The sequence below is a fragment of the Benincasa hispida genome, chromosome 2 (genome assembly GCF_027475165.1).
Source record: "Benincasa hispida cultivar pf3 chromosome 2, pf3_genome.v1.1, whole genome shotgun sequence".
Classification (NCBI taxonomy): Eukaryota; Viridiplantae; Streptophyta; class Magnoliopsida; order Cucurbitales; family Cucurbitaceae; genus Benincasa; species Benincasa hispida.
This window is the reverse complement of record NC_143479.1, coordinates 60,675,433-60,693,222: the sequence shown is the minus strand read 5'-3', so window position 1 is coordinate 60,693,222 and position 17,790 is coordinate 60,675,433.

Below are 17,790 nucleotides of genomic sequence, written 5' to 3'. Positions count from 1 at the left end.
CGTCGTCATGACATTGAGTCCATGTATTAAGGGATTCTTGAATTGCATCCACCCTGTAATCGTTGTTGATGTCACTCATTTGCATGACAAATACAAAGGTATGTTATTAATAGGAACATGTATTGATGACAATAACAACACATATCATATCGCATCCAGTATTGTAGATGGTGAGAATGATGCATCGTGGACTTGGTTCATGACCATTTAAAGGCTTTGATTGGAGACATTCTGAATTTAGTGATTATATCATATTGTCACATCTCCATTAGAAAGGTTGTCTCAAGTATATTCCTCGAGGCATTTCATGCCCTATATATATAACGCATTCGGAATAATTTGGTGGGCATATTCAAGAATAAGGATATATCCATCACTTTTATCTTGCAGCCAAAGCCTATAGGATATCAGAGTTTCAGATATATTGCACTAAGCTCCATCAATATCCTACGGTGATAACCTATCTTGAGGAAGTTGGACTACAACAGTGGGCAAGGGTGTATCATGTTCATTTCAAGTGTGATGAGTTGATGATGAATATAGTAGAATGTCTCAATGGACGGTGTTGATATGGCCACCAGTTGTAGACTAACATTCATGATGTCTTCATGGATGTAGTTTGGTATGGATTCGAAACGTATATCTTGCAATTGTACAGGTCAATGGCAGTCATGAGCCAATGTTGGTTGCCCAAATATGAAATCCACTTCCATTTATGTAGGTATGTAGTCTTCATGTTGTCCAAGCACATAGTTAAGGAAGTAGAAATTGTCTGCCTATAACTTCATATGTGTTCCCTGATTAGTCCAGATTGCCACGTTTCTGTCAATCATTGTCACACCATTCGGTCGAATCTTTGAAGAAATTCCTTTTGACTCCACAAGGGCATCCTACGAAAATACCAAGCGAGATTATAATTGTTGGCTACCAATAATAAGTGATTTCAACTACACTAATATGTACCATGAAGCTTAAATCCACCACAGTGAACCGATATTGACAAAGTTCAGGTCTAGAGTGCAATCTACGGTGAACGTTCATCAATAGAATGTTCTTTTCTAAGACAAATAGTTAACCGATAATATAATTGTAAGTGATTCAGTATAAAACCATAAATGATCATATAGATAATCATAAACGATCGTTTAGTTATTCCTCAACGATCATTTATATAAGCATAAACGATCGTTTACATAATCATATATGATCATTTAGATAGTCATAATGATCATTTAGATAATCATCAATGATCGTTTAATTAATCATAAACGATCGTCTAGCTAATCATAAACGATCATTTATCTAATCCTAAGCGATCGTATATATAAAGACTAGGCGATCAAATAAAGGGATTTAGAAATGCCCACATCTTCAATCACCCATGTGTTTTTCTCAAATGTTTTGAAGGACTCCATGGTCTGAATGGTATACACTATTGGTTTAGCAAGCATGGTCCGAAAGGTATACCTAATCCCAATCATCCGTGTGTTTTAGCAAGCATGAAGTGGAAGAAAACATAATTATTAAGCACTTTAATTCATTAATTTTAGCAATAAAATCAGCATGTTCATACAAAATGAAGAGGGTTTCATAAATACCTTTGAAGAACTCTTTAGATCTTCGAATTATGCTCCAATCTCCTCAGCAACTGATCATGAACCACCACAAGATCTTTCCTACTATTTTTTAGAACCTTAGATTGAGTTGTGGGACTCAAAATGAGCTGAGATTTAGAGGAAATTTGAGAAGAAAAGATAAACAATGCAAAGAAAAACCAATAACCTTTCTTCAGTTTATCTTAGCTCTCTAATTCACCTTGCATGCACCTTAATCAACTGAAATCAATTAATTTTATGTAGTTTAACCATGCAATCATATTGCATATTAAGAAGACAACTCCTACTTCATCAAATTGGAATGGTTTTGAGTGGGAATTACGGTGGTTTACATACAAATAGGGAAGAACCCATTTTTAGTGGATTTGTCCAAAAATCCAATTTCTCTTTGATTTTGAAATTTAATTCAAAATTAAACTTAAAATTTAGTTTTAATTGTTTTATTAATTTTATAAAAATTAATTTCAATAATTAATTAATTAATTTAATATCAAATATTAAATTAATTAAACACCCATTCCACCACCATGAATCCTTATTCATGAAATTAATATTTAAATCATATTTAAATATTAATCAATTCTCCAATATAGTTCAATTCTTCAATTTCATGAAATTAATATTTAAATCATATATAATTACTAATTCCCTCAATTTGAATTTAAACGTTTCAAATTAATTCATCACACAATTCCAAGGTTTATTCTGTTTGTGAGCTAGTAGGGGATCTAATAAACCTACAGATCATGGGCCCTAACGATCTGAAATTAATTGGCTAAACACTTTAAATCAAATTAATCCTCATTCCTTAACTACCGGGTCACTCCACTAAAGCTCAGTAGTTGCACTCCTCTCACTGTAGATATATTGTGTCCACTCGATATAACCATAATTAGTAAGTTAACCCTTCATAGATTGTTCGTAATAACGGTTGGGTCAATAGCTATTTTACCCTCGAGATTACCTTTTGTTTTTCATGTTCCATTGATCCTTTAATGAACAATTGGCTTGAGATCCAATCATTAAATCGAGTCCCTCTCGGGTCAATGAAAAGGTGGGGCCCCTTGTTCAAGACTTGGAGTCAACACTTAAGTGAACATCTTCTCTACTAACCCCGGCAATGGGTATGAGTGAATTCCATCTTGCACCCTATGTCCCTAGCTATTTACCCGGTCTTACCCCTAAAATGGGATGCTTATTGAACCAACGCTGTTAAAGCAACCCTCACTTATGCAAATCTAAGGATAATCCCGAATAAACAGGAGTTCATAGTTAGCTCAGGATTAAGGTTAAGTTACATAGGTCATCACTTTGAAATAGTCAGTCACGTTATAAAGTAAGAGTGACTTATTTCTTGGTTCGATATTATGCAAACTCATTACACGAGACACCCTACTCCTCATATCAATATATGAACGAATCAAGATCACTTCATTTGTAGCACTTTATAGTAAATTATAACAACTATAGAGTGGGTCGCATCCGATAGTGTTACCAGAATAAGGTACCCAATCTTATTTATCCATTTTGACTATTTACTCTTATGTCTCCACATAAAGTTCAAGTACTCATATAATAGCCATGGATCTTTAGTTTATTGGATTTAAGTTTTTACAAGTGTAATTTACATATTCAATAATAGTTTTATTGAAATAAACATTAATAACATCTTTATTGATAATGGAATATGTTTAACATTACAAATTGTGGGTTTTAGGACATACAACCTAACAAACTCCCACTTGGACTAAAACTCCAGTGGATATATATACAATGTTGAGTAATGAGAGAATAAATACAATAAACTAGGGCATCAGATACCCAATACTTCTCCCACTTACCCTAATTCTATCTATTTTGCAGTCCTAGTCCCACTAGGTAACCCTCAAACACTTTAGCCAAGAGGGTCTTTGTAAATGGATCAACTAAGTTGTCTTCGGAGTCTATTTGCATGATGATCATGTCTCCTCTATGTACTATCTCTCTGATGAGATGGTACTTTTGTTCGATGTGCTTTCCACATTTATGGCTTCGTGGTTCTTTGGAGTTGGAAACTGCTCCACTATTATCATAATACAGAGTGATAAGTAGATGCATATTTAGAATGACTTTAAAATCGGTTAAGAACTTTCTGAGCCATACCGCTTCTTTAGCTACTTCACTGGTAGCTACATACTCAACTTCCATGATGGAGTCAGCAATACAAATTTACTTGATACTCATCCATACTATTGCTCCTCCATTCAGAGTGAATACTGACCCCGTAGTCGATTCCCTAGAATCTATATTGATCTGAAAGTCAGAATAAGTGTATCCAGTAAAGATTAAATCCTTGGCACCATACACGAGCACATAATCCCTCGTTCTCCAAAGATACTTGAGGGTGTTTTTAACGGCAATTTAATGATCATATCCAGGATTGGATTGATATCTGTTAACAATTCCAACTGCATAGCATATGTCGGGACGAGTACACAACATGACATACACTAAACTCCCTACTGCTGTGATGCATATGGAATTCATTTCATAACCTCAACCTCTTGAGATGTCTTAGGACACCGTTCCTTAGACAGATTAATTCCATGTCTAAAAGGCAACATATCTTTCTTGGAGTCTTGCATTTTATATCGAGATAACATATTGTCTATATAAGATGCCTAAGACGAGGCTATCGTTCTGTTCTTATGGTTCCGAACGATTTGGATCCCAATAACATACTGTGCATCTCCCAAATCTTTCATTTAAAATTTCGTGGCTAGCCATCTCTTAATGTCAGTTAGAAACTCTATTTCATTTCCAATGAGCAGAATATCATTAACATATAGAACCAGAAAAGCTACAGTTTTGTTGACAATCTTCTTGTAAACACAAGGTTTGTCAATATTCTGTTCAAAGTCATAAGATTTGATCGTAGTATCAAATCTCATATTTCAGGATCGAGACGCTTGTTTTAACCCATAAATGGATCTATTAAGCTTGCAAACCTTTTACTGTTGACCATGTTTGATAAACCTCTTTCATTGAGACATATAGATACTCTCTTCAAGATAACCATTCAAAAAAGTTGTCTTGACATCCGTTTGCCAGATTTCAAATCATAAAAGTGGCAATGGATAAGAGTATCCTAATAGACTTGATCGTGGTAACCAGAGAGAAGGTTTCTTCATAGTCCACCCCCTCTCTTTGGGTAAACCATTTTGCCATGGGTCTAGCTTTGTAGATCTGTACCTTACCAGCTTAGTTGTTTTCTCTTGTAGATCTATTTGCAACCAATGGGTTTTACCCCTTCTAGTTGATTAACAAGATCCCATACTAAATTGAAGTACATTAACTCCATTTCAAAGTCCATGACTTTTATCCATTGATCCTTATCCACATCACCTATTACTTGTTTAAAAGTCAATGAATCCTCTAAAACATCATCAGGTATGACGATCTGAGTTTCGATTAAACCCATGTACCGATCAGACTGTTGCATAACCCTCCTATTACGTCGAAGCTTCTCAGCTTTTGAGAAGAATGTGAAGTAATAGTTTCATCAACAACTCTTGTTGAAGGACTTGCTCGATCAACAACTCTTATTGATCTATCTTTAGTTTCTTTGGACATCTCACTTAATACTAGTTTACTGTGAGAGTGATGATTTTTAATGTGGTCTTCCTCAAGGAATGTTGCATTTGTTGACACAAATACTTGATCTTCTCAAGGATCATAAAAGTAATCACCTTTTGTCTCTTTAGGATAGCCTACAAATAGGCATACTTTTGAACAGCATTCCAGCTTCTTTGGATTTTTCACCAACACATGTGATGGACATCCCCAAATCTTGAAGTGACGTAAAATACCTTTAGGTCCTCTCCATTACTTGCAAAGTGTTTCTGAAACACTTTTCGAGGGAACCATGTTCAATATATACACTGCAGTTTCTATTGTGTGACCCCAAAAAGAACTTGGCAACTGGACATAACTCATCATAGATCGAACCATGTCCAATGGGGTTCTATTTCTCCTTTCTGCAACACTATTTTATTGAGGTGTGTCAGGTGCTATGAGTTGAGACTGAATTCCATGTTCTATCAAATAGTCTTGGAATTGTAGGTTCATGTACTCACCACCTTAATGTGATCGAAGTGTTTCAATCTTTTTACCTATTTGGTTTTCAACCTCTACCTTACATTCCTTGAACTTTTTAAGTGTATCGAACTTATGATGCGTTAGGTAAATATAGTCATATCTTGAATAATCATTGATGAAGCTGATGAAATATTCATACCCTTCTCTAGCTTTAACGTTCATCGGATCACAAAGATCTTAATGTATCAACTCTAAGGGTTTTTTATTCTAAGACCTTTTCCAGTCATCTTACCATCAAGACAAGATTCACATGACGATAAAAAGCTATATTCTAACTGGTTTAGAAGTCAACTCTTAACCAATCTCTCAAACCTATTGAGATTAATGTGACCTAGTCTTAGGTGCCAAAGATAGGCCTTTGGAGAAAATTTCCTTTTTTTATTATGAGGTTCAGTTGTTTTAAACATCTCTATATTCAAAACTATCTCAATTGATTTTAACACATATAAGTTATTTTCTAGGTTTGCATAATAGAATTTATTTCCTTTCGAAATAATGAACATTTCATTATTTTCAAAAGAGATTTTATAATTTTGTTCAAGCAAACATGAGATAGAGATTAAATTCCTTTCCATAGAAGGAATGTAATAAAATTTTCAAGAAAATGTGTTTATGTCCAACGAATAACTTTAAATCTCCCACTACTCTAGCTGAAACAACCTTTCTGATCCCTACTTTAAAGGTTGTCTCTCCTTCTGTAAGTTGTCACCAGGAACTAGTTTCCCGAGCAAAAATACAGATATGATTAGTTACTTCTGAATCTATTATCCAGGATAACTTATCATTTTCTACTAAGCATGTCTTAATGACAAGTGCCTTTGCAGAAAAATTGGGAAATTGAGGACATTCCTCTGTCATGACATATTTTAAATCATCATCTGCTAGTATATTTGATTTCCATGTTGATTTATCGTTAAACATGTCAAAACAAATTCTAATTAGTGAATTGATTTTAAATCCAATCATGTTTTAGTGAAGTAACAATGTACTCAAATTTCATTATTTTATTTGCAATGATACTATAGTGAATCAGAATAAGTGCTACCGTGGAGCAGTCAAATACTCTTTTATTAAAGCAAGACATTCTTGACTAAATACTATCTCCATAATAACTCATATTCCGATAGACATTTGGTTACCTTTTTGGTTCAATAACTTACTAACATCTAGTAATTATGTAAGTGTAACCTTCTATTTTCAGATCTTAGAGATTAGCGGCCCCAACGATGCTACCGAATTGGAGAGTCAAAGTTGGGAAACGACCTAAGAAATCTTATCCATTTATGGAGTTTAGGTTGTTCTGAATCCTATGTTACAACCCTCCGAGGGGATAGTCGTGGTTGGCGACTAGCTAATGTTGACTTAAAGAAGACAACAGGCATAATATAGGAATCTCACGGTCCAAACTAACGGAAGAGATCGCAGGATACGTTGACATACATCCTTCACCCACTTACTATGAACTACTTCCCCTATTCACCTTGATATTGGCTCACGAAAACACTTTCCGAATGGAGATCACTCCCAGGATGACAGGAAGCGTTGCATGGATCTCATGGTGTGAACATTTAGGGACGTGAGAGTTAAGAACAACATAACGTATATGTTATTAATCTTCTACTAAGGTGTTCTATTTGTTTTGGGGTAAATCTTTACTTTGGTATGTTTTGGCTAATTAAACGACCTAAGTCTAGGTGATAAACCAGTTTTTACACCGCTCACATATGCTCATAAAACCGATTAACAACGCATGATTATTCGACCATAGTCTCCAGGTAGGAGGTGTTCCGTAGACCGTCAACTTAAGTACCTCCAGCCTTAGACAGGATTATATACCGGTTGAGTTTGTAACCATATTTTTACGAGATAACAATCTATTTTAACTATTAAAACAAGTGGTTAACCTACATGAACATGCAAATTATTTTTGTTATAGATTTTAAATGTCTAACCCAATTTTATAACAACTTATAAAACTTTAAACATTCTTTATATCCATAACATTTATCAAGTATTTCATGATTTAATATAATACTTATAACATACTTTCTCAACTTATAAACCCTAAAAATGCATACTATATATCATAACTCCTTATAACATACTTTCAATGCATGTAACATGCTTCTTATGATGGGATTTTAAATCTACATGGCATACTATATTCACATACAAGATTTATTTAATTATAACATACATTACATACATAAATAATTAAACTTATACTGATATGGACCAGTTTTGGCATTTCAAGCAAGCAAAAGGCCTAAATTATTACAAAAATCAGCAAACCCGACTTTAAAACACTTCTAGATCGTACAAACCGACTCAAACCATCAGAACGGACCTTCAAAGCATCAAAATGGGCTGAACCAGTCTGGAAAGGGTTGAATCGAACCTCCCTGACTCAAATCGGCTGAATTGGTTCGCTTGAATCGTCGGTTTAGGTCATGCGTGCGCTTTTGGGCTGGGACGAACAACATTGTGATGTCTAGAATTCAAGATGAGCAGCGTTGCAATGCTGCCTGCCAGTGGCTTCATGTCTTATTTTCTAATGTTGACCACTTTTACTTCTTTCTTCAACTACATCCTAATTGCATTTCTAGTGACTCCAATTGAATTACAGACACTTATACACACTATAAGGCCCATCAAACAAGATCCAATTATAAGAATTACAACATAATTGAGGAGAATTTAATGCCAAAACTGAGAAAAACCATATCAGTTCATCATTTTCATACGACTTATGAAGTACACCCACCATGCATTAACACGAATTGAGTGCCTAAATCATTCATTCTCCGATACTAATTGTTGGTTTTAGCAAGCATGCAGTGGAAGAAAACAAAAACATTAAGCACTCTAATTCATTAATTTTAGCAACAAAATCAACATGTTCATACAAAATGAAGAAGATTTCATAAATACCTTTGAAGAACTCTTTAGATCTTCGAATTATGCTCCAATCTCTTTAGCAACTAGTCATGAACCACCACAAGATCTTCTCTACTATTCTCCAGGACCTTAGGTTGAGTTGTGGAACTTAAAATGAGCTGAGATTTAGAGGGAATATGAGGAGAAAAGATTAACAATGCAGAGAAAAACCAAGAACCCTTCTTCAATTTATCTTAGCTCTCTTTTTCACCTTGCATGCACTTTAGTTAGCTGAAATCAATTGATTGTATGTAGTTTAACCATGCAATCATATTGCATATTAAGAAGACAGCTTCTACTTCATCAAATTGGAATGGTTCTAAGTGGGAATTGAGGTAGTTTACATGTAAATGGGGAAGAACCGATTTTTAGTGGATTTGATCCAAAAATCCAATTTCTATTTGATTTTGAAATTTAATTCAAAATTAAACTTAAAATTTAGTTTTAATTGTTTTAGCTAAACTGAAATTTTATTAATTTTACAAAAATTAATTCAATAATTAATATTAAAAATAATTAATTAATTCTATTAATTTAATATCAAATATTAAATTAATTAAACACCAATTCCACTACCATGAATCCCTATTCATGAAATTAATATTTAAATCGTATCTAAATATTAATCAATTCTCCAATTTCGTTTAATTTAAACGATATAATTACTAATTCTCTTAACTCGAATTTGAACATTTCAAATTAATTCATCAAGTTATTCCAAGGTTTATTCTGTTTATGAGCTAGTATGGGATCTAATAGACCTACAGATCATGGGCCCCAACGTTCTAATTAATTGGCTAAATCCTTTAAATCAGATTAATCCTCATTCATTAACTACCGGGTCACTCCACTAAAGCCCAGTAGTTGTATTCCCCTCACTATAGATATATTGTGTCCATCGATATAATCATAATTGGTAAGTCAACCCTTCATAGGTTGTTCGTAATAACAGTTAGGTTAATAGTTGTTATGTTTTAGCCCAGATATTACCTTTTGTTCCTTATGTTCCATTGATCCTCTAATGAACAACTGGTTTGAGATCCAATCATTAAACCGAGTCTCTCTTAGGCCAATGAGAGGGTGAGACCCCTTGTTTAAGACTCGGAGTCAGTACTTAAGGAAACAACCTCTCTACTAACCCTTCAGCGGGTAGGAGTGAATTCTATCTTGCACCCTATGTCCCCAGTTATCTATTCGATCTTACCCCTAAAATGGGAGACTTATTGAGCCAGCACTGTTAAGTCAACCCTCACCTATGCAAATCTAAGGATAATCCTGAATAAACACGATTTCATAGTTAGTTCAGGATTAAGGTTAAGTTATCTAGGTCATCACTTTGAAATAGTCAGTCTTATACTGTAAACAACGTTATAAAGTAAGAGTGACTTATTTCTTGGTCCGATCTTATGAAAAGTCATTGCATAGGACGCCCCCACTCCTCATGTCAATACATGAATGAATCAGGTATACCTAGGGCTGAGATTTGGGACGTAATTCCTATCATATAGTTCTGGAATCTTGAGTCCATATACTATCCACCACGATTAGATCGTAGTGTTTTTATATTTTTACCTAACAAGTTTTCAACTTCAGTCTTGTACTCCTTGAACTTTTCAAGAGCTTCAGATTTGTGTTGCATTAGGTATAGATGCTCATATCTAGAATAATCATCTATGAAAGAGATGAAATATTCATACCCTCATTGTGCTCTTACATTCATTGGACCACAGAGGTCTGAATGTATAAGCTTCAAGGTCTCTTTGGCTCTATAACATTTTCCAGTAAAAGGTAGTTTTGTCATTTTGCCTTCAAGGCTCGACTCACATACAGGTAAAGAGTTTTCTTCTAAACCATTTAGAAGTCCACTTTTCACCAATCTCTCAATCCTATTGAAATTAATGTGACCTAACCTTAGATGCCAAAGATTGACATTTTCTTTATGAGAACCCCTCGGTCTTTTAATAGTTTTTGCCGTTTTGAAAATTTTAGTATTTAACACGACTTTTATAACTAATGGTCTTAGTACATATATGTTACTTTCCATTGAACCAAATCCTAGTTCCGTTCCATTCTTAAAAATAAGTACTTTATTTTCAGAGAAGGATAAGGAATATTTTTATTCAATCAAACAAGAAATAGAAATTAAGTTTCTCTTTATATAAGGAACTACATATATATCATCTAATAACATGTATCATTTCTTTTCCAAAAATAACTTAAGTCTGCCTACAACAATAGCTGAAACGGCCTCACCAGTACTGATGCTGAGAGTCATCTCTCTAGCTACTAATTGTCTCCAGGAATTAAATCCCTGATAGGAAGAACATACGCGATTAGTAACTCCTGAATCAACTATCTAGGCAGAATCATCATTCTCTACTAAGCATGTCTCCAAGACAAATAAATCTGATTTATTTTCTTCTGAGTTCTTCCTTTTCTGGAGAGTAGTGGGATCAGCTCCACAACCCATATCATAAACTCCAAGTTTCATCTCAAAGGACAATCCTCGTTGATTAACTTCACTAGATTTAGCAACATTTGCTTTCTCTATTTGTCCTTTGACATTCAATATGGACTAGGGTTTATTTAGAGAGCTGACATTACTAGTTTTGTTGTCATCAATCCCATTTAGCTTTAATTGTAAGAACTCTTACTCAAACAATTCTTGCATTGATTGCATGATCTAATGTGCAATAACCATATTCTCAAATCTTTTGGCTAAGGCATCAGGTATGCTTGCCAAAATGTAGACTCGGACCTTATCATTAACTTTTGTCCACATTCCGTATGCATTGAAAACATTTCGTATTGCATTAAAGGTTGGGACTTCAGGACAATCCTTAGTCAAGACGATGTTGAGGTCGTTAACCATGGAAAAAAAATTAATTGAATCTTTCCAAATTGTATAATTAAAATCGGTCAAGCTACTAGAGGCAAATAACGAAAAAAATATATATAATTTGAAATTTTTGTTGAAAAGAAACAAATATCCAATTAATTTTAGCATAAACTACATGAACCCCATATAACATCTAATTTTTGCAATGATACTTCAGTGATTTAGGACAAAAGTCACCGAAGTGTAGTCAGTTATACCTTCATTGAACTGAGACTTCCTTAACTGATTATTACATCAGAATAACTCTTATTCTTATAACAATCAGTCATCATTGATTTGGTCAAGAAATCATTAACTAGCTTAACAATTTATCATAAGTGCGACCCTTCATTTTGGACCCTAAAGTTCTGCCCAAATGAGTCAACCAAAGGGAATAACTGATTGGGGCAAAACCTAAAGCGATCATATCTATTTCTGGAGTTTGCCTTTATATTGACCTAATGCACAAACCATCAGAAGGGGGACACTCTCAAGGTGCCTCGAGGCCGTGCAAGAAGATCTTACAGTGCAAATCAATGAAGCAGACCATAGAACATGTTGACACACATCCCTCTCCCACTTACTATAGTACTCTCTCCATTCACCTTGACATTGACCCATGCAAATACGACAAACAATCGAGACAAATTTAGCTCTCAGACGAGCTAGGACACGAGTAAAGGCTATCGATGGCGTACCTAGTTAATGCGTATAAATAATCAAGTGAAATGAAATATTCATGGAAAAAAGAATGATAATTAAAAAAATGAAATAAATATAGATAAATATAAAGTGGGATGGAAAAAATAGAAAATCACTAGAACAAAGTTGAGTAGAAAAACTTATTAGATATCATTGCTTCTGTGGTACAGATATCTAAATTTTCTATTTTTATATACTTTTTCAGACCTATTGCCGATACTAAGTAGCAGCCAAAAAATTGTATCCATTTTTCATGATATTATGCATGGATCAAGTATATCATGGCGAATTCTTCATAAAGAATTGTGTCTTCCATAATGGAATCTGATAAGTGAGATTTCGAGTAAGTGTTTACATAATCTTCTTTTGTCTGAAGAAATGATTCATCGAAATAATGAATCACCAACGATATCGACACATCTGAGATCGCCAAATGTTCGGGAGTTTCTCTGTTCAATCCTTTTCCTTCTTCTTGTTGTTATATATCTCATTCGTACACATCTTCTCTTTGTCTCTCTAGCCTAAGTGAGCTACAGACAGAGTTCAAAAAGGTCAAATCTTTGATGATTCCATCATACATGATTGAGTTGCGAAAACTTCTGGATAGGTATCCCACATCTGAACTGAATTATTTGTAGTTAAAGAATCTATTTCTAGTTACTTTAGAACAATTAGAAGATTCTCTAAAAGAAATACGGGGTTATGCTTCTGGTGGCAACATGCTATGGGGTGTGGATGCAAGGCTGCTCCAAAATTAGCTTCATAGGGGGAGGCTCTCAAGGCGCCTCAAGGCCAAGCATGAGTCTCACGATATGAACATTAAGGGAGAAATATGAGTGAAAATTGATGTATTGTATACATATTTTTCTCTCATTGAGTATTTTAATAACCTGGGATTTATTTAACTTAGGAAAAATACGGCTAATTATTTTTACTAAGTGATTGTTTTTTTCTTTTGGCAAAAGTATTGTAATTAAAGTGTGGGGTGAGGGAATCGAATCTCAGACCTCGATAATACAAGCACTTTGCCAATTGAGTTATGCTTTTGTTGGCCTATTAAGTGATTGTTATGTGTGCCCAAAAGTAGCACTTACGTTGGATAGTTAAACAATTGTGATTAATGTTCGTTAATCACTTTAACAAGCTTCAATCAACAATTGCATACTTGTAGCAAATCTATCTAATTCACCTTTTCAAGTCAGTTCCCAGGTAGGATTGTTCCGTTTCCGTCAGCTTAAATACCCCAGCCTAGACAAAACTAACCTTAGACAAAAGGTCCCTAATAGATACGTTTGCTACAAATTTAATCTTTTATTAAAATTAATTTAATCCTATTAAACTGATTAAAAAGATTATACTAATTTCTAATCTCATTAGAAATTTGTGATCTTAGGTCTATGTGAATCATATTTTAAAGCTATTTTTAAAAAATGATTTTACCTAAGTTTGCATGCAATTACGAGTTATTGATTTTAATTTATAATTTCATTTAATTATAACTTTTATAAAAGAAATGAAATAAATTAAAATCATACAATTGCATTCATTGACATACTTGGTAAATTATAACAATTATAAATTACTTAAGGTAGTGTCATGCTTCATGCAATTTCATTTCATTACTAACTATATATAATATTTATATAATAAGGTAATGAACTAATTAATAACATCCACCCATACACACATACAACTATATAGTATAACACCTATAATATAAATGATGCATGGCTATGTTATTAATGTATGCAAACATATACTATAACACTTATATTATATGATGCATGAGCATGCTATAAAAATTAAATCATGCAATTATATATTGTAACATCTATAATATAAATGATGCATGAATAATACATAACCTATGGTGGGATTTTTACGATATGATATACGTTATGGCATATATAAATTTTAAAAATAAATCATACATCAAATGCATGATTTAAAACAATTAATGGACCAGAAGTGGACACCTAAAAAATTAGTTAAATTAGTATAACACTTATATTAATTTAAATAATTATAAAACATCTAACTATTACATAATGATAGTCAACCAATTCGAAACAAGTGAACCAGGTCTTAAACTGCTAGAACTAAACCGTCCAGCCCTTACACTGGATCCGAACCGCAAGTGAACAATCGGATCAGGAACTAAACCGAGCGAGAACCGATTTGTTCTTTCCATCTCAGAGCGTTATAACACTATAGAAAGAACAAAACGTTCTTCCTTATCACAGTGTTGCAACGCTAGGGCACAACATTGCAATCATGCAGTACATATAGCATTGTACAACCACGATCTTCTTTGAAATTCCTCCATTTTAGGCCTCGTTTTTTCCAGAAACAAACCGAAACAACCACGAACAACCCAAAAACAGTAAATTACAAACTCGACCATAAAGAATTATGCTCAAAACAAGGGCCCTTACAAACCAATATGTAAATAAAAGCAATAAATATTAAATGGTCAATCCCAAAAACATTCATAATTGTAAATCCTTCATTAAAATATTCATCACATGAATACAAAATTCATAAACTCACTAATACTATAAATTAATTTTGAAAAATTAAAAAAAAAAAGGGTCAACAACCTGGATATGATACCAATTGAAGGAACTGGTGAAGGTTCACAGTAGAAGGGGATGGTCCTGATAACGGGCAGAAATGCACGTTATTACAGCGCAAAGTCATAAAACAATGCAGGATTGTGATGATAAAAATATACAATATTGCGTCCAAAAGCATTAAGTTCACAACATTGCGATCGCATGCGTCCATCGCATTAAAACAGTTAGCTTATGTATTTTTGTGCAGGAAAATGCGTTGACGCAAGGCAAAAATGCGATCCGAAGAAATTAACGTCCGAACGCATAAGAGATTACAACCGTAAGGCTATGCGATAGTTTGCGCTTGCGAAATCAAGATTGTGACCACAAGGCTATGTGATCGTTTGCGCTCGCGAAATCAAGATTGCGACCGCAAGGCTATGCGATTGTTTGCGTTCAAAAATCTACTCGAGAAGGTGGCCGCATAGAGCGGCGCATCAAGGTGGGTGCATCTGGGTGAAAGCTTAATAAATCACGATAGGACAGAAAGCTGATGACGGTCGATTTCGAATTAAGTTGACAAGCTGTTAACGACCATTGTAGCAAGTACACTCAAATTTTCAGTGAAAAATATTCGACAGATCAGACAGAGAATAAATGTCATCCCATCAGTGCAATCATAAGAGAGAAGAAGTTTCTCACCCTGAAGTCTATAAATACCAAAGGCCACCTTCAGTGAAGGAGTTCGCCCAGTTTTTAGAGTTCACTATTTAGACGATACTTATCCTTGTTCTTAGTTTCTTATACTTAGAAGGTGGAGCGAGAGAAGGGAAGAGACGCCAAAAGATCACCCTGGTCAGCTCGAGAGAGTGCCATGGAGTGTGGAAAAACAGAGAGAGGGTCGATTCTTGCGAGAGCAAGAATATCTTTTGAGCAAAGTAGAGAAAAACAATGTAAAAGCCTTAGGAAGCAAGAAATTGCTACCAGGCTCTTTATTTTTATTCAGCATTGTCATTCTATACTTCAATTATATATCTATAAAATGGAACTTACTTATCTACATCTGTTCACTCTCTTTAAAATATGTGTGAGTAGCTAAATCTATCGAATGGGTTGAGAAGTACTTAGCTAACATGACTTAGAATTTTCATTGCATGCGATCATCTTGTCTTATGTTGCATCCATCATCCCTTTAGAGCTACTCGAGAGAGAGTCTAAAGAAAGAACCTAAGACTTGAGAGAGCTAGTTTAGAATCTAGACTCGAGAGAGCAAGATTAGATCTGCATAAGCAAGAGATAGAGACTTAGAGATAAGCTCTGTTTGTCAACATGCATCGCATGCACCCTAGAGATAGGTTATGGTATTATGCGGTCGCCTTGTATGTGTGTGTGTCAATCGTCATCGCATAGACAAGAATAGAGGCTTATGTATAAGTCCTATAGACATCATCACATATATCGCATGCATTCTAAAACTAGAAGCCGTAGCATTTGCGTTGAGAGATGATTTGATATTGTATGTGTGTAGTATGATCGCATAACATGAATGCAATCCCAGGAAGTGTTAGCTAAACCCCTTCTCAACCCGTTCCCCTGCATATTCATCGCATATTTTGTAATATTAACTCTTTTCTTAACTTTGTCACATACATTTTATACTGTAAACAACAAATTAACCAACCCTTTGATTTATTGTTACTGCAAAGTGATCTATAAATTATCACCACATATTGTTTTCCTTAGTCCCTGAATCGACCCTAGGCTTACCAGGCAACTCAGTAGGATTTATATTTGAATCTTACTAAGAAAAATTACATGCTCAACGCAATCCCTACCATTATTTCATCGCATAAAATAACGCATCAGGTCCCTATTTTAATTTTCTTACAAAATCTCAATTTACAGATCAATCAAATTGTGCATAATCAATAAATTTACAGCATGCTTGGAGGGAATTGGAATTAGGGTTCAGAGAAACTTACCTTTGAAGATAAAAATTCTTTGCGTAGTTCCTCGATCCGATCACGAACGTTTCGATCTCCAAGAATTGAGATCCCAAATGAAGACACCACCACTTGAGAACCTTCTGTATTCTCTTGGGATGAGAATTTGACAAGAGTGGTGAGTTTTTCTTCTTTTGGAAGAGGGAGGAAAGGATGAGAGGAAGAAAAAAAAAACACTTTTTCTTTCGTGTGTTATTCAGGAGTTTTTTAATAGAGAACCCAGAGAGATTTTCTTTCTCCTTTTTTTTTGGTCAAAATGCAAGCTAGAAACCAATCCCTCGTAACCTCTCTCAACACCGCAAGTGATGGAGATAAAAGTAGGGAGGGAGTTAAATAACTCCCTCATTTAGTTTAATTCAAAATTAAATTAAATATAATATATAAATATAATAACTAACTTATTATATATATAAATATAACTATATGATATATCAAATATAACATATAACCTATAGTTTTCATATTGCATCAAATAAAATATAACCTATAGTTTTATTTCTCTCAATTAATCATGGTGTTTGGTATAAATCACATTTATACTAAATTATATGAATCTCATCCATATAATTAATATTTGAATCATATTCAAATATTTAATTCCTCTCAAAATAAATTTTATATTACAATGTATCAAATACATTATATTAATTATATCACATATAATTAATTCCCTCAATTAATTTGAACATTTCAAATTAATGCAAAATCAATTCTCAATAATCTTTGTTGAGCTATAGAGGGGACCTTATGGACCTGTAAATTCAAACTCCAGTGGTATTTGGATAATTAATTAAACTCTTTAATTAAGTTAACTGACATCCATTAATTGCCAGTCACTCCATTAATGACCGACAGCTGCATTCTTCGCACTACAGATATATGTCTGTGTCTGTTTGATATAACAAGTCAACAGTGTGATAACCCTTCATAAATTTCTAGTAATACAACTGGGCCAAAGTTAT